General features: G+C 49.4%; 1 protein-coding gene across 37 annotated transcripts in view; it reads right to left on the bottom strand.

Moving 5' to 3' along the window:
• The window catches only part of MAP2 (microtubule associated protein 2), a 229,008-nt gene that overhangs the window by 51,868 nt on the left and 162,685 nt on the right, over positions 1-14,455 (bottom strand). The window lies entirely within an intron of this gene.

Here is a 14,455-nt window from a genome sequence, read left to right as displayed (position 1 = left end):
CTGGTGAGTGGAGGACGGCAGTGGGACCACTTGGGGAGTAAATACTTCCAAACTGAGAAATTGTACCTCATCTTGGCTCTAGACCCACCCAAAGGTGCCGTGAAATGTCATCAGGCACACCACTGCCTGTGGAAGTAACCAGAGAGGTTTCACGCCCTAAGGGCAGTTCAGGCACCTTTGATCTAGCAAATCAAGGACATAAGGGCTGGTCCAGCAGAACCATCTATGAAAGAATTCAGAGAAAAAGGGTTTCCTTTTCTTACATGTGTATTAGCCCACTCTACCTTACTTGTTAATCAACACATTCCTCCCTCTAACAGCCAAACTCAGTGGAAACAAACCCCTTCACTCTCTGGCCATGCCCGAGTGCTGGCTGAGAGCTGTTCCAAACGCAGGGTGCCAGGACCGACGCAGAGCTGAGTCCCGGGGAAGGCAACAAGCTGCGCAGCCACGGGGCCACCAGCTGCACAGCTGGGCACCCGCCTGGAAACAGCGAGAATTTCAGTCCTGCTCCACCTCTCGAGCAGAGGTTTCTAACAGCAGGCAGCAACGTACCCCGCTCCTGCCAGGAGACACTCGCAGAGTCCGCATTAATCACCATCCCGAGCACAGAAATAAAAGCTCTCTGCTCACCCGTTACTGCGTCCTTCGGGCAAGGACCAGCTGGGAAGGGGCAGTATATTTAAATCAATGCCCTACATGTAACTTTACAGCAACCACCCTAACAAGGGACGCTGTCCATTAGATTAATAATGATGATTTCTCCTCACAGTTAGTACTCGTACAGAACTCCTTTGTACTTTTCAGTTATTCCTCTTTGTTTGTCTTTTCGAAAAGCTGATTTTTTTCTCCCCAAAAGCATAGATGTGAGTTACTTGATTTTCACAGTTGTGTTTGTCTAAAACCAAAGTGCTACGTTAATCTTTCTTTTGCACAAAGTATGTAATGATATATTAAAAAACCCACCCACTGGCAAAGAACATTCATAATTGTTGGTATTTATATCTTACAATTCACTTCCCTCCTGACTGGTCGCCAGGAGGGCCGTGACTGCAATAGCTTTATTGACTGCAGCCAATAGCAAGAGGAGATGGATGAATATGTCAGAACAACTACTAAGCAACGAAAAAAATAAGCTGATTTAAAAAACTGCTACCCAAGAATATATGAGTATAAACTTGCCAAGGATAAATTCAGAGTAGAAATCTGAAGACGCTGCTTTCCTGCTGTCAGGGGTGTGAAGTTCTGGCAGCCTTCCACAGAGCAGGAAACAACTCAACTGGTTTTGAGTGGAGCTCGCTACATTTACAAAAGGGACTACATACGATGTAGATGCCTGTATTAGCAAGAAGCTGCGAATGGCGGCTCTAGTTCTCTTTCCCTCTCTTCAACAACCTGCCCCTAGTATGAGATGAAACTCCACTTTGTTGTTAAGTAAATCGAATCGAGCACCAAAACCCCATAAATCAAGTCATGCATGTGGCTAGTCCCATGAATCAATGAACAGGGATATTGATTTCAAGCCCATCAATCTTCCCAGCTGCCTTTCAGGGGCCTGCACCTCATTTTGGGCTTTTCAAATTTCTCCTGCTCCCACGCCTGCTGGATGCTGGGGGTTCTTCTCAGCAACTCTTGGTTCCTTCCTCTTACGAGAGACATGAACAGCTACCTCCCAGACATGGTGCTCCTGTTCCAGAACAGTGGACTGGACAAAAACGATCCCTCGGAATCATTACAGGTCCTGACATTTCCCTGCGTTGTGAGGCACATGCAGACTGCAAAGCACGAGCGGCATTGGAGAGAACTGGGAGAATGAACCTGTGGCTTGGCCCACGCTCTTCCCGCAGCCAGGCAGTGCGCTCCCCCACGCCAGGCAGCCGGCATGCATGGGTGGGACACGCGGGGAGGAAACAAACCGCTCTTCCATAAAGCATCCTGCGATACTTGGTATATCACTGTTCAGATTCTGCTCTTTCAGAACAGGATAGAGTACGGCCCCGACAGCTTTGGTGAGCATGGAGAACAGCACAGAGCTTTGCAGAGACCCCACGCCAATCGCCACCACTGCTCTACACCTGGAGGATGTGACAACTGACCCTTCTGTCAAAATGTCCATGAATCTACTAATCACAACATTACTGACAAAAGTAATGTCATCCAGTCTGTACCGTTAGCTCAGATGAACAAATCAAGACTCAATTAGGAAGACTGTTAGGAAAATCAATTTTTTTATCCTTATTTTCACTTGAAAATTTTAAGAAAAAGCTCCAATTATTTTTTCAGATAAAGAATATGCAAATGTATACCAGCTTCAGTACCCTGGAGCACATCCAAAGGAAACCCACTCGGTCACCTGCTCTCCATCACCCAAGCTACCGCAAGCCTTCTCCCAGGAAGGTAAGACAAATCCCTATCAAAAATGGTCTCCTTTGTTACAAAATTTATACTTGTTCATATCCAGCCTGGTGCTGGGGTGCAAATGGGCTCTCCAAGGCTGGAAGACAGTTCCTACCCTCTCAGCTCTCTTCCTGATTTAATTTGCTTGGGACAAAGATTATGTTCCACAGGAAGATACAGCTGGGGGTGAAAAGGTTGCCTCCTGAAAAACAATTTCAATTTCGGGCTATGCAAAATAATTAAATAAAAATACAGGTAGCCTCTGGGGTTTGGTTTTAGGGTTTTTTTTGGTCTGGATTTTTTTTTTAATCAAGAAAGGCTGACTTCTGAACACTCTGTTAATGGATATTTTGGGTGACACAAGAGACACAGGCAGTTTGCCAGAAAAGCAGTGCTTTTGCTACACATGACTGCTGCAAAAGGACAGACATTTTTGTACTAATGGACAATATAAATAGCAGATCCAACGGGTAAGTCAAATCCTCGCAGGGCAGCTATTGAGACTCTTCATAGTTTCCTTATGGTTCAGTTAAAGTTCAAGGAAGCCTAATGATAAAGAACAAAAAAATAAAAGGAGAGTTAGACAGCCTAGATGCTAGGCCTATTCCTCACAGCCTAAAAGCTCTGGATTCATTAGAGATAGTTTTCCTTGTAGAGATTTATTTTCCTTCTCTTTAAGCAGGTAGACATTCTCTGACTATACTTTATTCCACAAAATTGTCACTAACAAATGACAAGTAATACAAAATATATGTTTCTTAAAGGCAACAAGGACCTTGGCTTCACATAAGACTCCAGCACAACAAGGAATGGCAACGTGGCTTTCCTTTGCATTTTGCAGAGTAAAACGCGGCTCCTTTTTACCAAGGTGTCAGCTGCTCATGATACAGGGCACAGACTGAGTCTCCCAGTTTAATTTCAGGGAATGTGGTACTCAAAATACAGGTGACACCACCTTGACTGTGGTGTCCATAATGGAGAGGAGACACTGTGAAAAATCTTAAGCACGAGCTTTCAAAAGCCCCTTAACAACGAGCAGGCTGAGCCCAGAGGCCAGGAGCTGACACACGGGGACGGTGATTCCGCTGCTCCCTCGAAGGTTGTCACTTCACACCAAGCTCCGAGGGGACCATCAGGTCCAGTCTGCCCAGCTGCTACTAGTGCCATGGCTGCTCTCTGGCAGGAACAGAGGGCTCTGCCCTGCTGAGGGGGCAGGCACCTGTCTTGGGCACTACACGAATTTATACCAAAGTTAACACTCAAATGAGCAAGCAGTCTCTGCTCCTGGTTTTCCTGGTTTCGGAAGTCAGCGCAATTCTTCTACAAACCCCAGCCCCCAGCATACCAAATCAGGACACCTGGAATCTGCCTGCCCCACAGGTAACTCAGGGACACAAACCCTTTCAGAGCACTGGGATGCACAGGGGACACTGGACCAGCCGCCAATGGTGTGGGGAGCTGCAGCCTTTCCTCTGCCTCCAAAAGCTGCTGCCCTCCTCATAAGCACAGCCAAGGGCACAACAGCCGCCCAAACCCCTAGCTTGCTCTGTCAGGGATGTTTAAACTGCAGTAGGCATCATCCAGACACTCCGTCCAGACACCTGAGCTCCCCTTCACTGATTGAGACTCAACCAGGGGCCATTAAGCGAGGCTACCAGCGGAAGGCCCTGGCAAGCCCTGCAGCCTGAGCCCTGGGGGGCTGCATGTTTTCGTGGGAGCTCTGTCTGGGTCACCACATCCATTCTGCCTAGGGCAGAGGACATGGTTTTCCCCGGTGCACACCATAGTTAAGCTCCTTCTGAGAGGGTGACGACCACCAACAGAACTGACCTCTTGAGGCGGTAGGCAGACTTCACCCTTCCTCCAAGCTGCCGCGCCATGCCCTGTTTGCCCGCTCTCCTGGTTGCTCGCACTCCTCAGGCTGCTTTCTATCAATGTGGAGGATGCCGCAGTTGCTCTAGCAATGCCCAGGCCTCATCAGCATCTCCTGAAAGAGCTGCCGGTGCCTGGCCGGCCTCTCCGCTGCCCAGGCGTTTCCTTACCTCAGAAAAGCCCCCTGTGTGCCAAGACCTGCCTCTCCACTAAGGATCAGGCCGGCTCCAGAGCACCTCCCCTCCGTGGAGTCTGCTTCCTTTGTGCCCTTTTAAATGGCTTCCCTCCAGCCTCAGGCACTTTTTCTCTTCCAGCCTACCACAACACCTCAGGCTCGATCCGATCCGTGAGGAGCTGAGTTTGCTACAAACACCACTTCCTAGGTGAAACTGCGCAGGCTCAGATATTTGCCTCTGACAGCCCTCATCCAGCAGTCCCTTTTCTCTTCTTCTCTCTCCCTCCTACCCCTCTATGCAATGCTGTACTATTGTTGTGAGGATTGTTTTTGACAGGAGAAACTTCCCATGGGCAGAGCTCAGGGCATCGTCCTGCCTCGCAGGCGGGTGCCCCAGCCCTGCTGCGGGATGCTGCCGGCGGGGAATGGGGCCGGTACAGCTCGCCCTGGGGAACAGCCGGCTCCTCAGCTCACATAACAGCGCCAGAGATTTCTCAGGCCAGAGCTGCCCCAGTCAGGCCAGTTTGTCTCCCCAGCTCCTCTTCTCCTTCCCCAACTGTAGAGGCCTGTGTTTCATCACTACCATTCAGCCAGTTCTCCAGCCCGCCTCTCCCTTATTCCGCCTGAGCACCCATTTCACTGCAACGGGGACAGCTCCTCACGGAAAGAAAAATTATTTCACGTCCCCACAATTTTACCGGGACTCTCTTCCCAGAACGGAGCACCATCAACCCCCGGTTTTTCTACCAACATCTCTATCAGACACTGCTACGGTGGCAGCGGATCCAGGGTTTGCCGTGGCCATGGAAGACGCCATCTGGTCTCTGTAAAGCAGAACTTGTTTAAGACATAAACAAAGTTTAACGTGCTGGAACCACACGGCACAACAAATGCTGCAGGAGAAAAACCGAAGGAAAGGGATGATAGGAAGGAGGGATGGAGAGGAGGAGATTGAAAATTGTGTCAAAACTTCACAGGAATTCACAATGTCACCCCTCAGACACCTACCAAGAAAATTAACAGTGAGCTCAGTTAAAGCAAAGGGTAATTAACGTTCCTGGAGCACTAAGGGTAAAACAGGGATACAGAAAGATGCAAACAGATAAAATGTTTCATTAATTTTGCTGCATTTTAGGGAAGGAACACAGGCAGAGCACAGCAAAAGGATTAGCTACATGTGTGCTGGCGGAATTGGGAAAACAAAGCAATTTCAGTCAAAATGTGCCTGTCAAAATCCTCAGTGGGGTGCAGAGCAGTTTCCAAGGTAACCAGCACTAATTGTTGGCACAGTGGAAGCCAGTCAACAACAAAAGCACAGAGCAACCTGCGCTGCTTACTGAGGCAAAATACCCCAAATATATTCCTGCAGAAAGGAAAGTCCAGAGTGGCTATTTGCTGTCTTTGACAATTTGAAAAGCAAACAGGACCTATGGATTTTCCCCCCGGGCACTGCAGCTCCGCATGCAGCAGGACCATGCGCCAAAGAGCTGCTGGATCTGTTGGGCGGCATCAGCCAGGCCCCCAGGGACGGGCCCTGAGCTCACACCAGCTCTCCTGGGAGCTGGTGGATGACTCGTCTTTGAGTCAGGGCTGCTGAAATGCCCGGGAAAAAAGACCTGGGCTTGACCCAGTGACGCTTCTGATGGAAGACCCCAAGACACATCTTGGACTTTGTTACTGGGATTGTGACAACTCCAAGTACTGCCTTTTGCACTCAGGTTAAAAGAGAAATGCACAGCAGCAATCAAAGCACTATGAATAAGTTATGTAAAACCCAAATAATGCCAACAGGTTAGCGCTTGCAATTGAAGAAAAAAGCAGTAACATAGCTTTACAGAATTCAAACATTTGCTCTCAAATGGCTTTCGTGAGTGTAAATATTTTGCTGTAAGTAGGTCCTTGAGCTGGATGTTGGCAATATCAACAGTAATTGGCAGGAGGTATGAAGGCAAATAATGGGAACATGAGCTTTTAAACTAAATGAAACCACAACACAACTGACAAGCATCATCTCCCTAATAAACTCATTGACTTTAAACTACTGTAGCATCAATGAGGACAGTGACAGCTTAATTTAATCCCCAGGATTTACCAACTAACTAACTGAACAGGTCAGAAAAGGCTTGGGTTTTGGGAAAGAGTGAGCTTTGACTGTTTAGTGCATTGAAACCCAAAGGTATGAACATTCAGACTGCCTCTGGGGAGAGAAATGTTGCAGTGACTATGTGACGAGCTGGGGGGGCGCACGTCTGCGCACCCCCAGCTGCGCTGCGGCGCTCGGGGGAGCAGCAGCCCAGGACGTGGGCTGCCTGTCCTCAGACCACTTCCACCCCTTCCGTGTGGACTTCAGCTCCACTGCCTTGACTGCGTTTTCCCGGTCGCCTTCTTCAGCAGGAGACCTGGACAAGACAGTCCAAATCTCCAAGGCACCTAAGTGGCAAAATCCCAAACGACTCATGCTGGGAGCCAGGCGCAATTCTGATGGCCCCAGTGAGCCCCCTCCTCGAGCTCCCCAACACCCCAGCACATGTTCATTAGGCAGAGGCCTCCGCCACGCTGTCTGGCAGCTGTAAAACAAAACACCAAGGGATCAGTCCCCACACCACCCCTTCCCTTGAATTATGAGCCTGTTAAAAAGGAGTCATACAAATGTCAATACAATAAAGCAATGCTTTTAAAACGAGCTCTCATTACTGCAAATACTTGCTCCCAGTGCATCCCCTGAGTCGCATCTTCTTAAGTCTACTGCCTGGAACAAAATATTTACCACTGTCAGCATTTCCCAGCCAAGACAGAGGTGGGGAAAGCTAACGGTTCTGTTTTGTCTCATGCATCAGCAACACAATTTACAGCTAAGACGCAATACTGAGGCAAACGCCAGACCCCCAGTGAGGTCCCACTGCCTCTCCCAGGACCTGGCATTAGCTGAAAACATCGCTCACACGTAGGAAGCAGCTATATCTATCTTTCATTAAAACATGAACTCCTTAGGACTCATGCAGAAGAAAGCACTTTGGCTTCTAAACAAAGAACTGAATATTTAATCCTTTGAGTGTGAGTAAATACACTTAACAGGTAATTCACTTTTAAATCAATATTTGTTTTGAACTTAGTACAAGTTAAGATTTTAAACAAACAGACTTTTAAGAACCCTCACAGAAGTCAGTGGAGCCTCAGCCACCTACAGCAGGACGTGACATGTCCCTTATAGTTCATTTTTAGCTCCTTTTGAGCTGATTTTAAACACTTTTTACAGTGTTTCCTGTGATCTTTTTAAAAAAAGAATTCCAAGTATGCTATACTTTACAGGCCACCTGATCAGGATGGGGAGACTGATGAGGCTTTCTACAGACAACTGAAGGTAGCCTCGCAAGCGCAGGCCCTGGTTCTCATGGGGGACTTCAATCACCCCGATATCTGCTGGGAAGACCACACAGCCAGGCATGCACAGTCCAGGAGGCTCCTCCAGTGCATTGATGACAACTTTTTGACACAGGTGGTACAGGAGCCAACAAGGAGAGGAGCACTCCTGGACCTGGTACTGACAAACACAGAGGGATTGGTGGAGGACATTAAGGTTGGGGGCACCCTAGGTTGTAGTGATCATGAAATGATTGAGTTCAGGATCATGGGTACTATCCACAAAACAACAACAAGAAGTAAAATTACAACCTTGGATTTCAGGAGGGCTAACTTCGACCTCTTTAAGAAACTGCTTGGAGAGATCCCGTGGGCTAGGGCTCTGGAAGGCAAAGGGGCTCAAGAAAGCTGGTTGATATTCAAAGACCACTTCCTCCAAGCTCAGGATCGGTGCATCCCTAAGAGAAAGAAATCGGCCAAGGGACGCAGGAGACCTGCATGGTTGAGCAGGGAGCTTCAGAAAAAGCTCAAGTGGAAGAAGGAAGTTTATAATAAGTGGAAGAAGGGACTGACCCCTTGGGAGGATTACAAGAATGCCACCAGAGCGTGCAGGGATGAAACAAGGAAAGCCAAGGCCGCCTTGGAATTAGACCTGGCTAGGGACATCAAGCAAAACAAAAAGAGCTTCTACAAGTATATTGGAAGCAAAAGGAAGACCAGGGAAGTTGTAGGCCCACTGCTGAATGAGGCAGGAGTCATGGTGACGGAGGATGTGGAGAAGGCAGAGTTACTGAATGCCTTCTTTGCTTCGGTCTTTTCTGCTCGGCCCAGCCCTCAGGAGTCCCAGGCATTGAATAAAGTAACAGGGAAAGAAGACGACTTCCCTTGGGTTGAGGAGGAGCGAGTGAGGGACCAATTAGATCATCTAGATATTCACAAGTCCATGGGCCCTGATGGGATGCACCCGAGAGTGCTGAGGGAGCTGGCGGAAGTCATTGCTGGGCCGCTCTCCATCATCTTTGAAAAGTCCTGGAGAACAGGCGAGGTGCCTGCGGACTGGAGGAAAGCCAATGTCACTCCAGTCTTCAAGAAAGGCAAGAAGGAGGAGCCGGGGAACTACAGGCCGGTCAGCCTCACCTCCATCCCTGGAAAGATGATGGAACAGCTCGTTCTGGGTGTCATCTCAAGGCGCGTGGAGGAAAGGAAAGCTATCAGAAGTACTCAGCATGGATTCACCAGGGGGAAATCATGTCTGACTAACCTGATAGCCTTCTACGATGGCATGACTAGATGGATAGATGAGGGGAGGGCGGTAGATGTGGTCTACCTTGACTTAAGCAAGGCGTTTGACACGGTCTCCCACAGCATCCTCATAGGGAAGCTTAGGAAGTGTGGGTTAGATGAATGGACAGTGGGGTGGATAGAAAACTGGTTGAAAGATAGAGCTCAGAGGGTTGTGATTAGGGGCACAGAGTCTAGTTGGAGACCAGTGACGAGTGGTGTTCCCCAGGGGTCAGTACTGGGTCCAGTCCTGTTCAACATATTCATCAATGACCTGGATGAGGGGATAGAGTGCACCCTCAGCAAGTTTGCTGATGACACCAAGCTGGGTGGGGTGGCTGACACACCGGAAGGCTGTGCCGCCATACAGAGAGACCTGGACAGGTTGGAGATCTGGGCAGAGAGAAACCTTATGAAGTTCAACAAGGGCAAGTGTAGGGTGCTGCACCTGGGGAGGAACAACCCCATGCACCAGTACAGGTTGGGTGCTGACCTGCTGGAGAGCAGCTCTGTGGAAAGAGACCTGGGAGTCCTGGTGGACAACAGGATGACCATGAGCCAGCAATGTACCCTTGTGGCCAAGAAGGCCAATGGCATCCTGGGGTGCATCAAGAGGAGCGTGGCCAGCAGGTCAAGGGAGGTCATCCTCCCCCTCTACTCTGCCTTGGTGAGGCCGCACCTGGAGTACTGTGTCCAGTTCTGGGCTCCCCGGTTCAAGAGGGACAGGGAACTGCTGGAAAGGGTGCAGCGGAGGGCTACGAGGATGATTAGGGGACTGGAACACCTCTCTTATGAGGAAAGGCTGAGGGATTTGGGTCTCTTCAGTCTGGAAAAAAGACGTCTGAGGGGTGACCTTATCAACGCTTATAAATACTTAAAGGGTGGGTGTCAGGACGATGGGGCGAGGCTCTTTTCAGTGGTGCCCGGGGACAGGACAAGAGGCAATGGGCACAAACTGGAACATAGGAAGTTCCACCTAAACATGAGGAGGAACTTCTTTACCCTGAGGGTGGCAGAGCACTGGAACAGGCTGCCCAGAGAGGTGGTGGAGTCTCCATCTCTGGAGACATTCAAAACCCACCTGGACATGTTCCTGTGTAACCTGCTCTAGGTGACCCTGCTCTGGCAGGGGGGTTGGACTAGATGATCTCCAGAGGTCCCTTCCAACCCTATGATTCTATGATTCTATGATTCTATACAAACTCTGCTGAATTTAAGTTTAAAATTAACATTAACCCGTGCACGCATTGTGTGGGATTCCTAGTCATGCCCCGTCAGATGGACTGAAGACCATTCTGTCAACACAACAGAATTTTGGTTCATCCCGTCAGGGGATATGGTGACACATAAGATGCAGCAATACCATGCCCTGTAGACCCAGCCCAACCCTGATCAAGCAGCTAGCTCTGCAATGCAGCAACCGCCGCACAGCTGAGCTCTCCCCAGCTCTGCTCCCAGCCGAGCCTCGTGTCTGTACCCAGGCAGATGTCTGTGAGGAATGGTGTTGCTTACTTACAAATGAGCACGTGCGACTGTTCCCACAGACAGGCAGAGCAGAACAGGTCCCACGTCACATACAAATTAACCAAGACCCACAGAGCTCGTGACGTGGATGGATTTTCAGCGTGGTTCTCAGCCCTGCTCAGCAGTTCTGCCATCACCCCCCGCCCCGGCTCTTCTGGCACTACACCAGTTGGAGGGAACTGGGTCTCCATCTGCCAGGTCACTATCCCCAACTGCTCACACAGCCTGCTCCCATCCACTGCCCGCCTACCCTTGGAGACTCCCAAAGAGACGTGTGCACCTACTCTTGCAGAAGGGAGATGCAAGAGATGCACATAAAAGCCCTCAGCGCATCGTTCTTCCTCTTTTTCTGACAGAGCTGTCTTCTCTGGGCACTTAAACACCTGCAGTCACAGTGCTGGGGACATCTGGGTGCTGTGGGGAGAGCTGAGACCCAGGTTTGGGTCACTGCAGCCACTGGGGGAGGTCTGCATCCAGAAGCAGAGCTCTCAAGCGTCCTGAAAATAAGGAGCAGCTGTGAAAATTCAAGGTCACAGAGGAGCTACACTGGATGTCTGAGATAAAGCCGGGAGTATATAGAACAGGAAAAAAAGCAGCCAGAGGCAACATAAGTGAGAAAAGCAGGAAAGAAGGAAGAGATGTCAGAGCAATTGTTTAGAAGAACAATATATTCTTAAATAGAGAGAAAGGATGACAGTGAAAGGAAAGAGAAAACAAGTCATGGACAGGAACAGCTAAGTCCTCTCACTTTACAGCTCACCGAGAATCTGCGCAGGCTGCGTTACCCTGCATTTGGCACATACCCTGGCTTTGGGGTAAAAAGCAATAGTCACGGCTGAAGCCTTTTCGTTCTGTCATATGTGATGCAAGGCTATGGATGCAAACAGTTTTGGTATGTCATCAAGACTGCCACATTTATGCAGCACTGGCAGCTGATACTTCCGCTCTTCTTTATTAGTGTATCTGTCTCGCCAGATGCACGGGCTGCATGGACAGAGGACCAGACTGTAAATTAGTTTTATCATAACTGCCACAGGCTACACGGGTCGCTGGGAGCTGTACCAAACTGATCATATAGCACTATAAATTAGTCTCAGGGAAAGAAATAGGAACAAAAAAGTGAAATACCTGGGGTTTATTTTCCCCTCTCAAAGTATACAGTGCCTCCAAGTGAAACTGATTTCCATGAAGTATTCAATCTACTCAGTCCTGACTGAAAATGACTCTCTGGGAAGTGGCTAACAGGTTTTCCTGCCTTGGAGACAATGATATCTCTCAGTTATTTTCCCATATACTGCATGCAATTAAAGTATTAAAGTTTTGACCACGTATTTTCCACACATAGGAGAAGGGCTCATTCACACAATCTAACGTACATAGCTGGGGGGCCTTGAGTTTCCTGCACTTTTTGCATGTCATGAGGAATGCCTCAGTAATAACTAACCCCCAAAAAACAATCAAGACTGCATTTCTAAACCATGGCCTCAGAATGGGTTTTCCAAGCACCACCGATTCCACTCTGCAGTCGGTCTGTGAAACAGCATGGGAAAACATAAATGTTTTGCTCAGCACCTCACAAGGAATAAATGACAGTCAAACCCAGCACCGAGCCCTCTCGCTTTGAGTCCTGCCTTTGAATTTCCTGATCAACCTTTTCACAGCTGGTAAGGACAGGCACTGGATTATCAGTGCTCATCTGCCAGCTCATGCCAGCTGCTTTATGCTGATTTCCATCCTTTCAGCTGGCAAAGACAAGCAAACCTGTATTAATTATCATTATAAGGATTTAATTTAAAGCGAGCAGTTAAATCTACCAGTAGCAACTCCACAAAATGGAAAAACCCCAACCAAAACACGAGTATGCACTAGATTTTGCTGTCCTTACTCAGGATACGAATACAGCATGAGAAGAGATGATTTCCTTCTCTGTATTGTGACCTCACGGACTAAAACAGCAGGGAAGACAAAGACAGGGGGCTTGTCCCTGGCTTCCTTCTAATCTTTCCTTTGAGTTCCTCTCAAATTAAAACCCAGATTGCCTTTGCTTTCCAATTTTAATACAGAGTAGCTCATCAGGGTTAGTCAAACCAAGACATTTGCATGTTTATGTATGTCACACATGTATTTTGCACCGTAAATACACCCCAAAGTATTATTCCCTTCCCATCTCCATGCAAGTTGTGCCTCAGTGAGGACAGCAGAGCGAGGTCCCCATTGCAAACTACTCCCAGTCTCTCTCCTCATCTACCCTGTCTCCCTTAACCTTGAGAAGCAAACGCTAGAGGAAAAAGAAAAAAAAATTTAAATCCTCCTTTCCTTTGTCAGACACCCTGGCTGTGGCTCAGAGCCGTTACAGAGAGGCTGTGCACTCCTGAATGCTAAATAAGCTCCCGGGCTACATACTTTCTCTCGGCGGAGCTTAAAAAGAGATCTCACTCCGCACAGGGACGTGTTGGCATGGCAACATGGAAAAAAGGAATTGGCAAGGCCTGGCACTCCTTGCAAGAGCAGCAGACTGACTGTGCGGCTCTGGTTCTTGTAAGTGACCTGATGGTGCCACCTCCTCTCCGCCAGAGGCCAAGCCCCGGCCCGGCTGGGTGCGAAGGGCTGTGGCCACTGCCCGGAGGACCTGCCTCTACCAGACGCGGCTGGGGACTTGTGCCGGGCAAACCTGCAGTGCCGCAGGGCTGGAAAGCTCACCAAGCCACAGACACGAGACATAATGAGGAAAGGAGAGGAAGGGATTTGCGACGCATGGGGCTGAGCGGGTTAATGACTGCTGCTCTGGGCTCTTCTGCTCTACACTGTGTGAGACCCCGAGAGCTGACAGTTGCCTGGGCACAGGTCGAGGGGCCAGGAAAGGAGGCGAGCAATGCCCACCAGCACATCCCAGGTTGTCACCTAAGAACCTGCCGCTTCTCTTTCAAGGTGACTTTGGAGAAGAAGATGCCATTTCAGCTCTGCCCAAAACAATAGCAGCTGTGTGTCTGCAAAACAAGGCTCTGTTGTTTGGTAATGAACCTTCCTCCAAATCTTCCTGCCCTCAGATCAAAAACTGGAATGGAAAATTATATGCTGGCACAGCCTCCAGCGATACCACCTTCCAGCTGCAATCGCAAAGACCACTGCCCACTGCCAAATACTGCCCAGGGCTCCTGCGTGTCCCTCGTGCTGCCATCCTGGGGATGGAGGCCGTGATGGTTTCTCTTCAGACGTGACAGGGCAGAGCTGTCGAAGCGCTCCATCATCACCCTCTGCAAGGGCAGAGCTGAGCCAGGCCCAGAGGACAGAGCCTGCAGCGGGGCAGCACCAGCCCCGCACAGGGCCCTGCCACAGCTCTGCCGCAGCCCTCCTGCGTGACATGGGGTACCCCCTCTTCACAGCCCTCCACCTCTTCTCCTGGCTTCTACAAGCTTTGTCTACGTAATTCATAAATGCCCAAGCTGTCTCCTGCCATATGCTGAAAAGGACTCCAGCACAACGGGCCATGATTTAGAACATGGCCTATGGACACAACTGCCCTACTAGTCACTCGGCTAACGCCGGTGCAGGAGGGGTGAGATCTGGCCCACAGAAACAGCAAAGTCTGCAGTTACAGCCCCCACCAGCACAGGCAGCCAAACACGGATGGTGGGGAGGAAGGAAGGAGGTGAACAGACAAATGGCAAATTTTTGTCCACAAAAAAGGGGAGACGAAACTCCCAGGATGTGCTCTGTATTTGATGGGATATTCATTCTTCAGCAGCAATAGCTATCCTGGCTACAGCAGCCCCCCAAGAACTCCTGCAGATGTTTTCAAAAGGCAACTTTGATAAACAGCACTCATGGCGTACAGTCTGAATTACC

Source organism: Chroicocephalus ridibundus, chromosome 7 (assembly GCF_963924245.1).
Source record: "Chroicocephalus ridibundus chromosome 7, bChrRid1.1, whole genome shotgun sequence".
NCBI classification, from domain to species: Eukaryota; Metazoa; Chordata; class Aves; order Charadriiformes; family Laridae; genus Chroicocephalus; species Chroicocephalus ridibundus.
The sequence above is the reverse complement of the archived record's forward strand: the minus strand, read 5'-3'. Positions and strand labels throughout refer to the sequence as shown.